Here is a 19,928-nt window from a genome sequence, read left to right as displayed (position 1 = left end):
CCTCCTTCCCTCCTTCCTTCCCTCCCTCCCTCCCTCCTTCCTTCTTTCTTTCCTTTTTTTTTTTTTTTTTTTTCAGATGGAGTTTCGCTCTTGTCACCCAGGCTGGAATGCAATGGTGTGATCTAGGCTCACTGCAACCTCCGCCTCCCGGGGTTCAAGCGATTCTCCTTCTTCAGCCTCCCTAGTAGCTGGAATTACTGGGGCCTGCCACCACGCCCGGCTAATTTTTTGTCTTTTTTTTAGTAGAGACGGGGTGTCACCATGTTGGCCAAGCTGGTCTTAAACTTCTGACCTCTGGTGATCCATCCACCTCGGCCTCCCAAAGTGCTGGGATGACAGGTGCGAGCCACCGCATCCGGCCCATAATAAAAATATCTTGGAGGTGTATTTCTTGTAACCGAGTTTGGCTAATTTCCCAACACCCTGTAAAAGCATATGGGTAAAAAAGAAACTGAAAATCATCATGCAACCAGAGTTAACAACTATCTTGCAAAATTCATATAATTTGTTTTAAAAACAAAATAGCAAGGAAAAGCTGGTGCTATCCCAATAGCCTCTTTTTAACTGGTCTACGTCAACTGCAACTCCTCATAACTTTACCAACACAACAAAGTCAGGCAGGGAGTCTGACAGAGTCAACGTTTGTGGGAACCTACAGAGCTTCCTTCTCTCTCTGGGGATGAGGACAATGAAAAAAGGTGTTCTGTTTTCCAGTAGTCCTGTAAGAGGAGCCATTGAGCTGGGCTGTACAACCAGACAACAGAACACAGGAAAATTCACATCAAAGCAAGGGCGCATGCCAGGGTAATATGCAATAAAACCCTCTGCCAGAGCATTAAGGAAAAAAAAAAAGCAAGGAGGTAGAGAGAACCTGCTGGACCACCTTCTTATTAACACAGACAGGCAGAAAGAAACAAAATCTGCCTGTATTCAGGAGCGGAGAAAACGGTGTCCTAGATATATTGGAGTATTCCTATAGACATGGTTATGAGCATTCTGACAAATTATCAATGAACTAAACGCAGAAAGCAGTGTCCTATACGTTGGAGTATTCCTCTGTAGACAGACATGAGAATCTTACCATTAACTAAGCTCAAAAAGGCAAAGTATTCTAGAAACACAGATATATGAGAATTCAGATGCACATTTCCAATGAATAAAACCCGCTGGTTTTACAGTGAGAAAAAAACTGAAATAATATCAAAGAATTGGGTAAAGGTGTGATGAAGTTATATCCCCTCCCCTTTTCCTCATACCCTTTTTACAATCTGATTCCCTCATTTCACAGTGTCCCTTTCACTTGCATGCGCACACACAAACACACACACACACCATTAGGTCTCCAGAAACAAAGGAGGGTCCTTAATTCTCCGGCCTGTGGAAGCACACAGGCCCCTGTCCACAGATGGTGACTTTCATTAATGAGTAAGCCAAGGGAAGAGGTTTCCACCCCGACCACTGCCATGCACACTGTGACAACGGGGCACGAGACAAGCGCCACAAAGAAAAGGGAGGAGTGGACGGGGACCAGGAAAACACTGCCACGCCGCACCCCCCAAGGCACGCGCCCACCGCCAACGCGGAGACAGCGTCCTCGCCATCCTCCTCCTCGCCTCCCAGCTCATCCCAGCCGCCTCCCACGCCCGGGGATCCGATGCCAGGGCTTGGGCGAACAGGACGTGCGGGGGCCCGCGCACCTTCCCTCCGTGACCTCCCGGTGACAGCCCCGCTCCGCCCTTTGTGCGGGACTCACCCTCCGGTCCCGGGGCCGCGCCGGACCCTCCTCCGGGTCCCTCCTCAGCCTGGAGCCACCGCCTCAACCCTGCGCACCGCGCCCGGCCCGCCGAGGCGCCCCGAGAGTGTGTGCGTGGGAGAGGGGCGCTGGCCCGCGGTCTCCTCAGCATCCGGAACCCGGACCGGCTCCGTCCCCCAACCCCAGCCCGGGGGCGGCGGCCCGCGGCGCCCCCGCCCTCGCTCGCTCACTTACTCGGGCGCGCCGGCTGCAGCGGCAGACTTGCGGGACCGTCAGCGCCCTGCGGCGGGCGGCAGGCTGCGGGCAGCGGGCTGCAGGCGGCGGGCAGCGGGCTGCAGGCGGCTAGTGTCTGTCCCGACACAGCGCGGCTGAGGTGGCAGCGGCTGACTGCGCGCGGCGGCCCCTCGTGAGGGGTGGGCCCGGCGGGGGAGGGGCGGGCGCCGCACCTCTCATTCATGCGGCGGGGGCGGGGTGAGGGACCCGGATGCCCGGGCAGCCCCCGCCCACCTCGCGGAGGGCTCGGTGAGTTCAGAGTCTGCAGTGCGCAGGCGCGGCGCTCCCTGGCCAGGCCTGGTGCGGCACCGCCCGCTGGCGCTGTTCCCGGTTAGAACTACGCCAGACAGACCTTGTCCATCCACTGTTTAGTATTTTTGCGTGCCCTACAAGCATTTTTAAAAGTGAAAGCTTGGGGCCAGGCGCAGTCGCTCAGGCCTGTAATCCCAACACTTTGGGAGGCCGAGTCGGGTGGATCACCTGAGGTCAGGAGTTCCAGACCAGCCTGACCAACATGGAGAAACCCCGTCTCTACTAAAAATACAAAATTAGCTGGGCGTGGTGGCGCATGCCTGTAATCCCAGTTACTCGGGAGGCTGAGGCAGGAGAATCACTTGAACCCGGGGGGCGGAGGTTGCAGTGAGCCGAGATCACACCACTGCACTCCAGCCTGGGCGACAGAGTAAGACTCCGTCTCAAAAACAAAACAAAACAAAAAAAGTGAAAGCTTGGAATGCCACGTCCTGTCAAGCATGCAGCTTGACAGCCCCCGGGACACAAGAAGGGTCACGGGGGGTGCCCATTAGTTTGATGGGGAGATGGTATGCACCGCACCCTCCTCCATCTGCCCCTCCTGCTGCAGTCTCTCAGCTGAGTGCTAGAACCTTGGTGATGGATGAGATCTAGACCCTGCCCAGATAGTGGAGAGAGGTGTGTGCAAGAAACAGTGCATTCCTTTATTAACATCCACTCCTCAACTTCAGGCTCCCATTCTACAGGGCGGGCAATAAATTGACCTCCGATTTTGGGAAGCTAAGCTTTTCCTGCAATACCAAGGCCTAGGGTCTAATGCAAGGATCTGGGGAGTCCTCTCGTCTTTAGCAGGCAGTGTATTCTGCAGATACTCTCTTGTTCCCATCGCCTTGTCTCTGCCACTCTGGGGCACGGAAGTTTCTGGAGAGGCTGGGAGCCTGCAGAGGGAATGGCTGTGAAGCTCCACAGCTGAGAGTGTGTGTGTACACTGCAGCTCAGGGCTTGCAGAAATGATTGCCCCCTCTTCCTCAGTCTCTATGTGTCTCCCAGAAGTTCTCCTTCCTTCTAATCTCTCAGGCCCCATCATATAAACCATAAAGAGTTCAGTAGCTTAACTTTTGGAAGCAAAAGTCATCCAGGCAAGCGCCTACAGGCATGTTCCTTCTGCTTTGGCAAACCATTAACCACCAAGGCAGGGAGGAAGTAAAGAGGGAAACATTGTGAATTTCTTAAGAAGTCACCTGCCACTCAATGGTCACAGTCACCCAAAGTGAGAGAAGGGTGGGGGCATGTGCTAGGGAGACTGTGGCAAAAGGAAGAGAGTGGGAGACCCATGCTTCCTCTGGAGCTGCCTGTGCCAGGGCTGTGCTGGGGGAACCCTGCCCTCCTTGCTGTCAATCATAGCAGTTAACTGGAGGGTCTTTTCAATTTTGCTTTGCTCGAACCTCTCACTGTGTCTAAATCAGCCCCCTCATCTCTCCCCTGGGCTGTTGCAGAAGTCTCAATCCATTCTCATGCAAATCGATTCTCACAGTATTCAGATCTGCCTGTGTTTCCGTCTTTTTCTTTTTCCCTGCCCCATCTGGCTCCTTGAGCCTTATTTTCCAGCCATTTACAGAACAGCACCATGGGGTTTCACCTCAGTAGTCACCAAGGTGACTCCTGTTTCCTGCTGTTCCCCTACTAGGAAAGCAACACTTACCTAGTGTGTAAAAGTCGCTCTTTTCTCTAAAAATCCACAGATGCATTTTAGGGCAGTGAAAATACTCAGTATGATACCATAAAGGTTGATACATATCATGACACATTTGTCTAAATCCATAGAATGTATAATACCAGCAGCAAACTCTAATGTAAATATGGATTTTAGGTGATAATGATGTGTCAGTGTACGTCCAACAATGGTAATAAATGTTCCCGTGGGAGAATGTTTATAATAGGGGAGGCTATGTACGTGTAGGGGGAAGAGCTAGATGGGAACTCTGCACATTCCTCTCACTTTTGTGGCAAACCTGAAACTGCCCTAAAAAAAGGTAAAGTATTTACAAAGTTTTTTTTAATAAAGTCTTTTTTTTCTGCCCCCACTTATTGACAGACTTTCCTTGGGAATCCCCACCTGTGCCCTGTACCCACTTCCCTCTCAGCACCCTTCAAGGTCCCTGCTTGTTTGCATACTTTTGTATCCCACCAGCATGTGAGTCCTTCATCAGCAGGATCAGTATCTCCCAGGACCGAATATGTGACTGGCACACAGTGGGTCTGCTGTGGTTATTGGTGGAGGTGATGTTCCCTGGTGGGCTGGGGAGGCTCCACAGGAGAAGGAAGGGCTGAGCTCCTTTTCTTTCTTCTTCTTTATTTTGGCTTCCTTCCTCTGCCCTGTGTTTGGAAACCTGTTTTGTTTGTTTGTTTAGAAAGCTTGGCTAGTAATTCACTAGTCAAATCAGGCTGTAGGGTAGAGGATGCAGTGCCTCATTTCATGTATTTTGTTCTTGAAAAAATTAGGGGTGAGAGGGAAAGAGTATGTGAGAATGAACATAAGGAGGAGTTGCTGTTTTCAGGGAGACTCATTAAAATTTTGCTGAGTCATCAACTGGCCCAACTGGTTTTTAGGGTCAAGGAGAAAGTTTTCCTTTGGGACTGGACAGGTGGAATCTGGCCTCACAGTTTCCACAACATATGGCAGGATCCTGTTCTTCTGTCCCCTGTAGCAGGTTGACCCACGTCCCCCTTGAGGAAGAAATCACAGTTTTTGCCTTCCTAGTGCTTCCGGCTGGAGGTTCACCTGCTAGTCCCGGATCCTCTTTGCTTAGTGATGCACATGAGTCTGCTCATCCCCCCCCACCACTCCTACCCTCACTGCTTTAGGCAAAATGCAAATGATGGGAGAGTGTGGGTGGGCAATTCTTTCTCTGGAGGGTTCAGGTGGGTACCTCAAAACAGCAGGCAGCTAGGACTTGAAGTGGTGGCTTCGCAGCTAACACATTCCTTGTTCCACATGATGGGTAGGGGTAGGGTAGGGAAGACTTCACGGTTTGGGTTTCAGAGGATGCCCCTCTTTCTCTCTATCTCTCCTCCCCACAGTCCCCTCCCATCTCTTCCCTTGTATCTTTTTTTTTTTTTTTTGAGGCAGAATTTCGCTCTTATTGCCTAGGCTGGAGTGCAGTGGTGTGATCTAGGCTCACTGCAACCACCACCTCCCAGGTTCAAGCGATTCTCCTGCCTCAGCCTCCTGAGTAGCTGGGATTACAGGCATGCGCTACCACGCCCAGCTAATTTTGCATTTTGGGTAGAGGTGGGGTTTCTCCATGTTGGTCAGGCTGGTCTCAAACTCCTGACCTCAGGTGATCCGCCCACCTCGGCCTCCCAAAGTGCTGGGATTACAGGCGTGAGCCACTGCACCCAGCCCTTATACCTCCTTTTAAGCAATGTCCTCACCCCAAATCCATCTCAGAAAACTGTCCCTACCCATATGGTCAGAAGTCCTTCAAGACTCTCCTGGAAAAGAAATCACATCTACTTTTAAATCAAATGTCTGACTAATTTTGGAATGGTGAGAGCAGGGGCTGGTTTTAGTCATCTTTGGATGAGGTGCCCAATACGAGTTTGTTGAATGAATGCCTGACTGGTCAAGACAAAACCAGTCTTTCAAACAGAAGCCAGAAATCAAAGGTTGCCTATAGCCCCATCCCTCTGTCCATCCGCCCCATCTGTTGAGATGGCATGATTTCAGAAAAACATCCCTCCCACTGGTCAATCCTTTGAAAGCTTAATTATTCGGAGTTCTAAATGGCCCTTTTAAGGGTTGACCATATAATGCTTTGGCCCATTGGACTGTGCCAGTAGAGGAGGAGGTGTTCTGTGTTCCCTGAGCTTCTTCATCCAAGAATTCCAAAGAGACTCCTCCTGCCTAGTTCCCACCCCATGGCCCTCTCCTCCTCATAGCCGATGGGGACCTCTTGCTGGGGCGTGACCCTGCCCACGGAGGGGTGGAATTGCTTCTTTTTTTTTTTTTTTTTTTTTTTTTGAGATGAAGTCTTTTTCTGTCGCCCAGGCTAGAGTGCAATGGTGCGATCTTGGCTCACTGTAACCTCCGCCGGGTTCAAGTGATTCTCTTGCCTCAGCCTCCTGAGTAGCTGGGATTACAGGCACCTGCCACTGTGCCTGGCTAATTTTTGTATTTTTGGTAGAGACCGGGTTTTGCCATCTTGGCCAGGCTGGTCTCGAACTCCTGACCTGATGATCTACCCACCTCATCCTCCCAAAATGCTGGGATTACAGGCATGAGCCACCGGAATTGCTTCTTAAAGAAGAATGTGTGTGCACGACTGTGAAACAGCAAGAGTCAGGGAGAAAGCGTAGGTTTCTGTGTGCATGGTACCTTTAGGCCTGGCTGTGTGTCCACCTACAAGCCAGCGAAGGAGGTGGGAACCTGGGATTCTGTTTACCCAGCCACCAACAAGCCACGTTGCCTTTCTGGCACACGCAGGCCCAATCACCCAGAACTCCTGAAAATATAAATGTTCTCAGGATCTCATGTGGGAGCTTTTTAGCTGAGACCAGCCACACATGCAGGAGAATGGAAGCATGATTTCCCAGGGGTGGAACAACCTGCTCAGACTCACTTTTGGATTGGAGGATACCCATGCCAGTGTGGATTCTCCCAAGAGCAGATCTTAGGACAAGGGCTTGGATGTAGGTAATTTACTTGGGAGGTGATTCCAGGAAATAGGAGTAAAGAAATTGGGAAAGCAAGCTGTGAAAGGGAGAGAAGCCAACAGTAAGGTATGTTGATGGGCCAGTTACTGCCATGGGGAACTGAGGCTCAGTCCGGCTGGGCATCCACTGAGAAACATTGTAGAACAGCCCTCAGCATTGTCCACCTAGATGACCAGGAGGCTAGAGTATTTCTCCACTGACTTCAGTGTCTCGGTTGCTTCTCTTCTCTTCTCTTCTCTTCTCTTCTCTTCTCTTCTCTTCTCTTCTCTTCTCTTCTCTTCTCTTCTATTTTTTTGAGACAGAGTCTCACTCTTGTCGCCCAGGCTGGAGTGCAGCGGCGTGATCTAGACTCATTGCAACCTCTGCCTCCTGGTTGTTCAAACGATTCTTGTGCCTCAGCCTCCTGAGTAGCTGGGGTTACAGGCGTGTGCCACCATGCCCAGCTAAATTTTGTATTCTCTTATTTTATTTTATTTTTTTGAGAGGAAGTCTCGCTCTTCTCCCCCAGGCTGGAGTGCAATGGCGCGATCTCGGCTCACTGCAACCTCCGCTTCCTGGATTCAAGTGATTCTCTTGCTTCAGCCTCCCGAGTCACTGGGATTACAGGCGCCTGCCACCATACCCGGCTAATTTTTTTGTATTTTTAGTGGAGACGGGGTTTCACCATGTTGGCCAGGCTGGTCTTGAACTCCTGACCTCAGGTGATCCGCCCGCCTCAGCCTCCCAAAGTGCTGGGATCACAGGCATGAGCCACTGTGCCTGGCAATTTTGTATTCTTGGTAGAGACAGGGTTTCACCATGTTGGCCAGGCTGGTCTCGAAATCCTGGCCTCAAGTGACCTGCCCAGCTCAGCCTCCCAGAGGGTACTTTCAAGTTACATCTATGGAGCAAAGCAAGGTGTTCTGCTAAGCTCCTCCAGTTATTGATTACACAGCCCCCACAAGTGTGACCACCCTTTGGCTACCACCATCATCACAGCTTCTGCCCCTCTAATTTTCCCCAGCCAATTATATGACTGCCTTTTCTCTCTGCTGAGTTCTGTTAGGCCTGAGCTTGAAAGAGAAAGGAATAAAGTGGAATGATATATCTTTGCCCATAACTCATTTTAGGAGAAAGGAACTATGCTGGTTTTCTTTTTCCTCAATGTCAACATATCCAATCTACCTAAATAGCTCTCAGTCATATCACTTCATCCCAAAGCAATGGATAGGAAAGAGGAACAGGGCAAGAAAGCAGGCAGGCTTTCTGGAGTGACTTTTGTCACCACAGAGTCATAGATGCGGAGTTGGAAGAGATGAATTCTCTCATTTGCGAGATAAGGACACCGTGCAGATAAAGAGACTCAGTATCTTCTGCTTTTCCTGCTGCTGCAGCACTTCCTCCAGGCAGGCTTCCCTTGTTTTTTCTTGGCTTTGTACCCTTCCAGCCTACACCATCATAATCTGGGCTCAGCCCTTTATTCCCTCAAAGGCTGACTCAGGCCATGACTGAGGGAAGAAGCGTGGATTCTGTAGGGGAACAGCATTTCCATGGGGAGACACGGCTTCCATCCCAGGCCTTTGGTTCCGTTACTTAGAGTTTCTCATTTGCCTGTCTGTCATCCAAAGGGGCTCACAAGGAGGGGAATGCAGGGAGGAGACATCTCCCTAATACCACTGGAGTTTTTTTCCAAGTTAAGATGGTGCATTGAATCCACCCATCTACTTTTGCTCCTCCCAAAACTCACTAAAACTATTATAAAGGGATTTTTTTTTTTTTTTTTTTTTTTTTTGAGACGGAGTCTCGCTCTGCCGCCCAGGCTGGGGTGCAGTGGCCGGATCTCAGCTCACTGCAAGCTCCGCCTCCCGGGTTCACGCCATTCTCCTGCCTCAGCCTCCCGAGTAGCTGGGACTACAGGCGCCGCCATCTCGCCCGGCTACTTTTTTGTATTTTTTAGTAGAGACGGGGTTTCACCGTGTTAGCCAGGATGGTCTCGATCTCCTGACCTCGTGATCCGCCCGTCTCGGCCTCCCAAAGTGCTGGGATTACAGGCTTGAGCCACCGCGCCCGGCCAAAGGGATTTTATTTTTTTTTTTTTTGAGGCGGAGTCTCGCTCTGTCGCCTGGACTGGAGTGCAGTGGCCGGATCTCAGCTCACTGCAAGCTCCGCCTCCCGGGTTTGCGCCATTCTCCCGCCTCAGCCTCCCGAGTAGCTGGGACTACAGGCCCCCGCCACCTCGCCCGGCTAGTTTTTGTATTTTTAGTAGAGACGGGGTTTCACTGTGTTAGCCAGGATGGTCTCGATCTCCTGACCTCGTGATCCGCCCGTCTCGGCCTCCCAAAGTGCTGGGATTACAGGCTTGAGCCACCGCGCCCGGCCAGGGATTTTTTTTTTTAAGACACAAACTCATGAGGACAGAGAGAACAGAATAGACAATAGTGGGGGGGAAAATAAGTTGGAAGATAGAAAACAGATGGATGAGTGGTAATTGACTTAGCAGCCCCAAGAAAGCTGAAACCCAGGGAAAGTTAAGAGTAGCCCTATTTTCATGGCAAAATCCAAGGGGGAAAAAAAAAGAAAAGAAAAAAGAAAAAGGAAAAAAAGGAATTGGCAGTCCTAGATATCTCTGGTACTGAGCAAGCCAAAGAATCAGAATAACTGGGTGAAAGGTGATTGGGAAGTAAAGTCTTAGTTCCCCTCTTCCACTGTCCAAGCAACAGGTTTCTCTCTCTCATCAGGCAGAGGGCTGGAGATTTCATCTCCAGAGAGAGTAAAAAGGAGGGTCTCTGTGCTGGGGCACCAGGCACAGCTGAGGACAAAGGTGGCGTGTGGAGAACAGGGGCATTAAGTAACTATTTCCTCACTGCGTGCTGAGAACCTCAGCTTTCTTCTCTGCTCACTTCCCAAATCACTGGCAGCTACTCCCCACCTCTCTTCTCTGAGAACTCTGACCAGCCAAAAGGAAAGAATGAAGGATACTGGCATTCAGGTTTCCAGTAAACGACCACCCATGTCTCCCTACAGTGAATCACAGTTGACAAGCCCAGTTCCTGTACTCAGGGTTTTTCACAGTCCTTTACTCTTAATCAAGAGCAGACAGCTAAAGATTATGTCTTAGGTTCCCTAGAAACAGAGGCTGTGATGCAGATTCAGATGCATGCAATTTATTGCGGGCAGGTTCTCAGAAGAAGCTCCTTTTTCCACCCCCAGAAAGAGCATGGAAAGGAACTGAGCAAGGATTGGCCTTGGCTGGAGTCTAGCCTCAGTCTGACCCACAGGGAGCCCTGGAGCATGAATTGCACCACAGGGTTGATTTCACCTTGAAGCAAGAGGGCCAGCTTTTGTATCCATATATTGATCAATCACTGGCTATGGGCTGCCAGGGAGGAAGCCATGAATTCCCAGGCAAGGTAGTTCCTGACAGAGGACAATTCTTTAGAGAAAGTGGCAGCTCTGGTCTGTTAATGACCGAGACTTATAGCAGCTGAAGGTATGGGCAGAACACTGATAACATCTACTATAGATTACCAGATTACCAAATATCTGAGAAAAGCTGCTAACATGGAAGACAGAGAATAAATAACAATAAAAACAAGTCAAAACAAGCAAGCAAACTAATAATTAAAATAAACAGAAAAAGTCAAGTTGGAGGAAACCAAGACTTATTTTTAAGAATAAGAAGTGACACTATACCCATGAAACAAGGATAAGATGCTATTTTGAGACGAGAAACAAAAAATAAGCTGTAAAATAAACACACACACACACACACATACACACACACACATACACACACACGATAGCAGAAATGAAAAACTCAATAGATGGTTTGAGAAAAATGTCTAGAATATCTCACAGAAAATAGATCTGAAAGACAGAACAATGAAAAACAGGAAAGAAAAGATGAGGAATGTAAGGGGAATAGTCCAAAAGGTTTAACATCTGAATAACAAGCGTTTCAGAAAAGGACAGAAGGAAATCATTAATGAGATAATTCCAGAAAAATTTTCCAAATTGAAAAACATAAATTGCCAGGTCAAAAGGGCTCACCATTTGCCTAGTTCAACCAAGGTACATAATTGTGAAATTTCACAGCCCTGAGGATAAAGAGAAGATTCCACAAGCTTGAATAAGTAAAACAATAAGTCATACACTAAGTCTTAAGAATCAGAATGGCTCCAGACTTCTCTTCACTGGAATTGTTCCAGCAACACTGGAAGGTAGAATACTAGAGTGATATCTTCAAAATTCTGAAGAAAAATTGTTTCCAATCTAGAATTCTATATACAGTGAAACAATCAAGAAATGAGTGGAATGAAGACAATTTCAGATATGCACATCCCATGTTTCCTTTTCTGGGAAGTAGTTTAAGGATGTGCTCCACCAAACAAGGGAGTAACCCAAAGAAAAAGACATAAGATGTGGGAAATGAGGGATCCAACACAAGGGAGAGGGATAAGGAATCTCTATGAGGCTGAGATGATGAACCTCAGAGGATTGGAGCAGAGGGGCTCAAGAGATAGATATGTTAAAGACTGTCATCACCAAAGTGACTACTGTCATCTTTATAGCCACTTTTTGTTAGAAGCACAGACTTTTGAGGTACATTAGGTAAAAGACAGAGACCCCACTTATTGTTGGAAAGAGGACTGGCCTAATACTATTGAGGCGTGGATTCTACTCCTGGCTTAGTCTCGAAGTAGGTATAAGTTCTGGGTATGTCATTTTTCCTCCCTGGATCTCAGGATTATCCTCTATAAATGTCAAGGATAGGCTAAGTGAATTCCATGTATTTGTAAGGCGATTGTACCTCGGTGACATGTATTCTCCATGGTACTGTATATAGTTATATGGTTTTTGAAAAATGCAGAGTCATGTAACTACCTCCACAGTCATGCTACAGAACAGTTGCATCACCCCCCAAAAATCACTCATGCTTCCCTTTGCAGTCAGCCTCTTGCCTCCCCCTTAACCCTGTCAACCACTGGCCTTTTCTCCCTCCCTATAGTCTTACCTTTTCTAGAATGTTAGATAAATGCAGTCGTACAGTATGAAGCCGTTCAGATCTGGTTTCTTTCATTTAACACAGTGCATTTAGTTTGATGTACTAACTAGCAATTACCACTGATCTTGTTTTCAGTTCTCCCCCAAAGCAGATGCTAAGACAAGAATTCAAGTGCAAGTAGTTTATGTGGGAGGTGATCTCAGGAAGCACCAGTTAGTGGAATGAGACAGGGAAGGGAAAGAAGCCAATACAGGGTATGTCAGCAAGCAAGCTACCACTGTGGGAAACAAGCTCACCCCCCTGGAGACTCTGGGATCCAGTGCGGAGCATACATCTCAGCTCCATCCAGCCCAAGGAGTGAAAAAGCTGGGATATTTATCTACAAACTCCTTGTCCATCAGTGGTTGAGTGCTACTTCTTAGGGCCTTCACTCTCCAGCACTTCTGGCTTGCCCTGTACGCAGACCAAGCATGTTCCTGTGGCTAGAAATAAAAGCCCCCAGGCAGAAAGCAACAGGTGTTCACATTAAGCAGCTTTCCATGTGCAGGGGTGGATGCCAAGGGTGATGTGTAAGACACTGGCAGCGTCAGCTGCTTCCAACCGAACCCAAATATTTTTATTGTTGTATGTGAAGGGAAACAAATATATACTATAAATTCTTAAATTCATTCTGCTGGATAAAGAGAGAAAAGCCTTGGATTTCTTCTCAATAGGCCAATTTTAAAGGCTACTTTTCATATATAGGCTGGGCAAAGCACTTTTAGAAACATTTATCTTAAATTTTCACTGTATTTATGGTTTACAAGGGTGCTTTGCATGTAAAACTTAATGTTTAAGTAGCATAAGCTCCATATTCAATCCCTCAATTATTAACACAAATCTCAATCCAAGCAAAGACAAAGGATATAACAGAAGCTAAACCCAACTTGTGAATAATGAGAATAATTGATTTGTTTAGGTTCTGTTATTCAGAACGTTATGTCTTTTTTTTTTTTTTTTTTTTTTTTTTTTTTTTTTGAGGCAGGGTCTTGCCCTGTAGCCCAAGTTGGAGTGCAGTGGCACAATTACAGTTCACTGCAGCCTTGACCTCCAGGGCTCAAGAAATCCCCGTGTAGCTGGGACCAGAGGCACATGCCACCATGCCTGGCTAATTTTGATATTTTTTTTTGTAGAGTTGGGGTTTTGTCACGTTACCCAAGCTGGTCTCAAACTCCTGGGTTCACACAATCCACCTACCTCGGCCTCCCAAAGTGCTGGGATTACATGCGTGAGCCACTGCACCCAGCCAGAATGTTATGTTTTAAATTTATCTGTGTAATCAGTTGGGTCTCTTTGATTTTTAAAGAAAATTTAATACTTAAATTAACTTTTTTTTTTTTTTTTTTGAGATGGAGTCTTGCTCTGTTACCCAGGCTGGAGTGCAGTGGTGTGATCTTGGCTCACTGTCACCTTCGCCTCCCGGGTTCAAGCAATTCTCCTGCCTCAGCCTCCTGAGTAGCTGGATTACAGGCATATGCCACCATGCTTGGCTAAGTTTTGTATTTTCAGTAGAGACAGGGTTGTGCCATCTTGGCCAGGCTGGTCTCGAACTCCTGATCTCAGGTGATCCGCCTGCCTCGGCTTCCCAAAGTGTTGGGATTACAGGCGTGAGTCGCTGCACCCAGCAATTAACTTATTTTTTATACATTTAAAATGTTCAAGTGCAGTTTTTTTACATGGATATATTGCATAGCGGTAAAGCTTTTAGTTTACCATTGAGATGTATTCTTTGTATCTTGTCTTTGGCAGTCAGTTCACACAAATCCTCACTGGCTCTACCCACATCCCGGATTGTGTGATTCCTTGGGGGCTGGCTGCCACTCCTGTGTACCTCTTGATACCCAGTGTCTTCTTTTTTTTTTTTTTTTTTTTTTTGAGGCGGAGTCTCGCTCTGTCGCCCGGACTGGAGTGCAGTGGCCAGACCTCAGCTCACTGCAAGCTCCGCCTCCCGGGTTTACGCCATTCTCCTGCCTCAGCCTCCCGAGTAGCTGGGACTACAGGCGCCCGCCACCTCGCCCGGCTAGTTTTTGTATTTTTAGTAGAGACGGGGTTTCACCGTGTTAGCCAGGATGGTCTCGAACTCCTGACCTCGTGATCCGCCCGTCTCGGCCTCCCAAAGTGCTGGGATTACAGGCTTGAGCCACTGCGCCCAGCCGATACCCAGTGTCTTCTAAGGTCCTATGCTGGAACTTAGTAGATTATCTAAGGCACTTATTTATTTTTGGGTTATTCTTAGGTGTGCACAACTCATTCTTTTACTTCCACATTTTGCTGGCTCTTGGCAGCCCTGGCAAGGCTGTCTCAACCTGCCTCATGTGCACACAGCTATCTCTATTTGGGGGTGTAACTGCCACGCTAAGCTCTACCCAAGGTTCTGTCTGTACTTACATCCCCCAAACCTGAATGGATTTCCCTTCCTTCCTTCCTTCCTTCCTTCCTTCCTTCCTTCCTTCCTTCCTTCCTTCCTTCCTTCCTTCCTTCCTTCCTTCCTTCCTTCCTTCTCCCTCTCTCTCATCTCTCTCTTTCTCTCTCCTTTCTTTTCCTTCCTTCCTTCCTTCTCCCTCTCTATCTCATCTCTCTTTCTCTCTCCTCTCTTTCCCTTCCTCCCTCCTTTTCCCCCCTCCCTCCCTCCCTCCCTTCCTTCGTTCTTCCTTCCCTCCCTCCCTTCCTTCGTTCCTCCTTCCCTCCCTGCCTCCCTCCATTCCTTCTTTTCAAGACAGAGTTGCCCAGGCTGGAGTGCAGTAGCACAATCTTGACTCACCGCAACCTCTGCCTCCCAGGTTCAAGCAATTCTCCTGCCTCAGCCTCCTGAGTAGCTGGGATTACAGGTGCCCACTACCATGCCTGGCTACTTTTTGTATTTTTTCGTAGAGACGGGGATTTCACCATGTTAGTCAGGCTGGTCTCGAACTCCTGACCTCAAGTGATCTGCCCACCTTGGCCTCCCAAAGTGCTGCTGGGATTACAGGCATGAGCCACCACATCCAGCTGGAGCTCTTTTTTTTTCAGATATCAACCATCATGTAACTCTCCTTGCTACTGAGTTTGGGGATTTATTCTGTATATGTGGGTGAGTGCTTGCTCTCAAATGCATTCTCTCAAATCTGTTATATTGTCTACGCCTATGTTCCCCTAGGTTTCTTTCTAATGAACTTTCTTTAAAATTTACTTTTAATTTCGAGATGATGGTAGATTCACATGAAGTTTTAAGAAATAACACAGAACAATTCTGTATACCCTTCACCCAGTTTCCCCCAAAGGTAACATCTTGTGTAACTATACCATGGTATCATAGCCAGGAAATAGATATTGATACGTCAATCTTATTCCATTTTCACTAGTTTTATAGGACTTGTGTGTATGTATGTATTTTATTCTAGGCAATTATCATATATGTAGATTCGTGTAATCACCACCATAGTTGAGATTAAAAAAAAAATAGTTCGATCACCACAAGGATCTTTTGTGCTGTCTTTTTATATTTATTTATTTATTTTTCTGAGACAGAGTCTAGCTCTGTCGCCCAGGCTGGGGTGCAGAAGCATGGTCTTGGCTCACTGCAACCTCTGCCTCCCGGGTTCAAGTGATTCTCCTGCCTTGGCCTCCCAAGTATCTGGGACTACAGGCATGGGCCACCACAGCCCGCTAATTTTTTGTATGTTTAGTAGAGGCGAGGTTTTGCCATGTTGGCCAGGCTGGTCTCGAACCCCTGACCTTGTGATCTGCCCACCTCAGCCTCCCAAAATGCTGGGATTACAGGCGTGAGCCAACGCGCCTAGCCTTGCCCTTTTATAATCACACCTGCATCCTCCCTCCCGACCTGCCTTTTCACTAACTGGCAACCATGAATGAGGGTTCTCCATCTGTACAATTTTGTCTTTTCAAAATATTATATAAATGAAATAATGCTGTATGCAACCTTTGAGAATTGACTTTGTTTACTCAGCATACTTCCCTAGAGAGTCATCCAAATTGTTGCATGAGTCAGTAGTTTGTTCCTTTTTATTGCTGAGTAGTATCACAGGGTATGGATGTTCCACAGTTTGTTTAACCATTCATCTTTTGAAGGATATCTGGATCGTGTCCAGTTTTAAATGTTACAATTAGTCAACACAATAAGATAGTGATGAATGTTTGTATATGGGTTTTTGTGTGAATATAATTTCTCTGGGATAAATGTCCAGGAGAGCAATTGCTAAGTCACATGGAAGCTGCATGTTTAGTTTTGTAAGAAACTGCCAAATTGTTTGTCAGAGTGGCTGTGCCATTTTACATTGCCACCAGCAATATATGAGTGATCTGGTTTCTCTGCATTTTCACCAGCATTTGGTATTGTCATAACTTTTTATTTTAGCTATTCTGACAGGTGTGTAGTAATAACTCATTATAGTTTTATTTTGCATTTCTCACATAATTACTGATGTTAATTTTTTTTCTCTTATCTCTATTTGCCATCTGTATTTTCTATTTGGTGAAATGGCTGGTCGTATCTTTTGCCTATTTTCTAAGTGGATTATTTGTGGAATTTTTTTTCCCTTGAGTTTTGAGAGCTCTGTATGTATTCTAGATAATAGTCCTTTGTTAGACACGTGGTTTGCAAATATTTTCTTTCAGTCTGTGGCTTGTCTTTTCATCAGCTTAAAGGGTCTTTCACAGAGTAAAAGTTTTGAAGTTTAAATTATCCAATTTTCCTTTTGTGGATTGCACTTTTGGTGTTAATCCTAAGAACTCTTTGCTTAGCCCTAGATCCCGAAGATTTTCCCCAAGTTGTTCTCTAAAATGTTTGCATTTATATTTAAGATCGTGCTTCATTTTGAGTTAAGTTTTGTATAAGATGTCACATTTTGGTTGAAGTTCACTGTTTTGTTTTGCCCTTGGATGTCCAATTGTTACAGTACCATTTGTTGAAAAGGCTATCTTTCCTTCACTGGATTGCTTTTGCACCTTTGTCAAAAATCCACTGGCACTGGGCAGGGGGCTCATACCTGTAATTCTAGCACTTTGGGAGGTTAAGGCATGAAGATCTCTTGAGCTCAGGGGTTTGAGGCCAGCCTGTGTAACATAGTGGACCTCATCTCTATAAAAAATAAACAAAATTAGCCAGGTGTGGCAGTGTGTACCTGTAGTCCCAGCTACTCAGGAGGCTGAGGTGGGAAGATTGCTTAAGCCAAGCAGGTCAAGGATACAGTGAGCCATGATCATGCCACTACACTCCAGCCTGGGCAACAGAGTTAGACCCTGTCTCACTGCTGGAGTGCAGTGGCGCGATCTTGGCTCACTGCAGCCTCTGCCTCACAGGTTAAAAGATTCTCCTGCCTCAGCCTCCCCAGTAGCTGGGATTATAGGCGAGTGCCACCACACCCAGCTAATTTTTGTATTTTCAGTAGAGATGGGATTTCACTCTGTTGGCCAGACTGGTCTCAAACTCCTGACCTAGTGATCTGCCCTCCTCAGCCTCCCAAAGTGCTGGGATAACAGGCGTGAGCCACCACACCCGGCCCCTTCCCACACTCTTACATAGCCTCAGCCAATGATTGGGGGGAGTAAGTGCATAACAGCCCAGTTCCCTTTCCCCTCTGGTGGGGTAATGCTGAGGCATGTTTCACACTGGCTCTCAGAGTTCCTCTGTGGGACTGAGCTCTAGCTGCCCACAGTGGTGACTTGTTAATAACACACCCTTTATTGGCTGACTTCTCTTCCCTTCTCTGTCTCACTTCCCCACTCTCCTACCAGTGTTTCCTGGTGTTATCTCTCAATTAAACTACTTGTACCCAATTCCTTGTATCGAAGTATATTTCTTGGGGAGCCTAAACCAAGACAACCGCTGAAGGAAATCATAGACAAATTGAAACTGACAAAGGCATCTAGGCATCTGTGCATGGGTGTCTGGGGGAAGGAGGTGGAGGAAGCCAGACGATGGCGACAGCATTAAACAGGGCTGCCACGAATAGCTGCCCAGGCTGTGCACTGTGCAACTAGTAGGGTTGTATCAATTGGTGCCTGTTGGAGTTTCCTATTGCTGCTGTAACAAATTAGCTTTAAACAATATAAATCTGTTATCTTACACTCCTGGAGCTCAGAAATCCAAAATGAATTTCACTGAGCTAGACTTCCAAGGAATTGGCAGGTCTGTGTTCCTTTTGGAGGCTCTAGGAGGCAAACTCTTTCCTTGCCTATTCCAGCTTCTTAATTCTTACATTCTTTAGCTTGTGGCCTCTTCCACCATCTTCAAAGCCAACAGTGTAACATCTGCAACTCCCCCCACATCCACATACATACAAATATGTCATCACATCTTCTCTGACTCTCTTGTCCCCTCTTTCCTTTATAAGGACCCTTGTGATTACATTGAACCAACCTGGGGAATTCAGGATAATCGCTCCTTCTCAAGATTCTCTTTTTTTTCTTTTTGAGATCGAGTCTCACTCTGCCGCCCCAGGCTGGAGTTGTGTGGCATGATCTCGGTTTACTACAACCTCCACCTCCCGGGTTCAAGTGATTCTCCCGCCTCAGCCTCCGGAGTAGCTGGGACTACAGGCATGTGCCACCACACCTGGCTAATTTTTGTATTTTTAGTAGAGATAGGGTTTCACTATGTTGGTCAGGCTGGTCTCGATCTCCTGACCTCATGATCCACCTGCCTCAGCCTCCCAAAGTGCTGGGATTACAAGCGTGAGCCATGCACTGTGCCCGGCCTGTTTTGTTTGTTTGTTTTTGAGACAGAGTCTTGCTCTGTCACCCAGGCTGGAGTGCAGCGGCATGATCTTGGCTCACTGCAACCTCCGCCTCCCAGGTTCAAGCTATTCTCCTGCCTCAGCCTCCCAAGTAGCTGGCGACTACAGGCGTGTGCCACAATGCCTGACTAATTTTTGTATTTCTTGGCGGATACTGGGTTTCACCATGTTGCTCAGGTTGCTCTCGAACTGACCTCAAGTGATCCGCCCACCTTGGCTGGTATTACAGGCTCTCAAGATTCTTAAACACATCATATCATAAAGTCCCTTGTGCCATGTAAGGTAACATACTCACAGGTTCTGGAGATTAGGATGTGGGCATCTTGAAAGGCATCATTATTCTGTCCACCACATGCCCCTGGTCCAGGGTTCAGAATAAAGGGGACTCTGAGTTGGCAACTTCCGCCCAGAGGAAGCCAGTGCTGTGAGAAGGGGAAGGTGGTATAAGGAGCTATAAACTAAAATGCAGAAATACAGAGGAAGACATATTTCAGTGGTTACATAGCATGTGGTATGTGTATGTGTTTGTGTGCATGTGCGTGTGTGTCTGGGGGAAGGAGGTGGAGGAAGTGAGATGACTGTGACAGTGACAGCAGCTTGGAGAAGACAGGGGGGTGGGTCTACTTCTGAGGAAGTCCTTGGCTGAGGTGAAGCCGCAGAGAGGCAGGGTGAGGGTGGAACCTGTGGTTTCACAGAGAGGAGTTTTAATGGCTGCCAAGAATGTGCACATGAAGCCGAGAGGGAGTGCGGCCTGGAGCTGCAGTCAGCCCAGAGGCGGGGCGGGGGCGGGGGTGGTGGAGCCTGTCCCAGGGCAGTAGGATCATCCCAGAGAACAACAGGAGGGAGCAGGGCTCTGTGAGCAGGGAGAGGAAAAAGAAAGAGAAACTAGGTTTGTGATGGGAAATGGGCTGTGGTTTCATAATTGGAAGTGTCTGTGGGCAATGAGTATAAATGGAGGCTTTGGAAAAATTATTAATTTGGAACTTCTAATAAAGCCTTTTGTCTCCTATTAAAAATCCTGTGTGTACCAAGTGAATTTCGTCACTTAATTCACTCAATAAACAATGAACTGCTACTTTGCATGGGACAACATTCTCTGGAGATGCATACAGTGAACAAACAAGGTGAATGAATGGACTCAGGGAATTAGGTGTCACAGGAATAGAAAGGCAAGGAG

At 47.4% G+C, this 19,928-nt stretch overlaps 1 protein-coding gene across 9 annotated transcripts in view; it reads right to left on the bottom strand.

Annotated features, from left to right (window-relative positions):
- RNF24 (ring finger protein 24) overlaps positions 1-19,279 on the bottom strand; it is a 108,762-nt gene extending 89,483 nt beyond the window's left edge. For 3 of the 9 annotated variants that reach the window (XM_030914191.1, XM_030914192.1, XM_030914190.1), the window contains exon 1: positions 1,988-2,269. The gene's annotated coding sequence lies outside the window, so the exon portion shown is untranslated. Of the gene's footprint in view, positions 1-1,753; positions 2,271-19,046 lie in introns of those variants that run through there. The other 6 variants (XM_030914194.1, XM_030914198.1, XM_030914195.1 and 3 more) reach the window with 5 other exon arrangements.
- Positions 19,280-19,928: the final 649 nt, after the last annotated feature.

The sequence above is a fragment of the Rhinopithecus roxellana genome, chromosome 13 (assembly GCF_007565055.1).
Source record: "Rhinopithecus roxellana isolate Shanxi Qingling chromosome 13, ASM756505v1, whole genome shotgun sequence".
Classification (NCBI taxonomy): Eukaryota; Metazoa; Chordata; class Mammalia; order Primates; family Cercopithecidae; genus Rhinopithecus; species Rhinopithecus roxellana.
The sequence above is the reverse complement of the archived record's forward strand: the minus strand, read 5'-3'. Positions and strand labels throughout refer to the sequence as shown.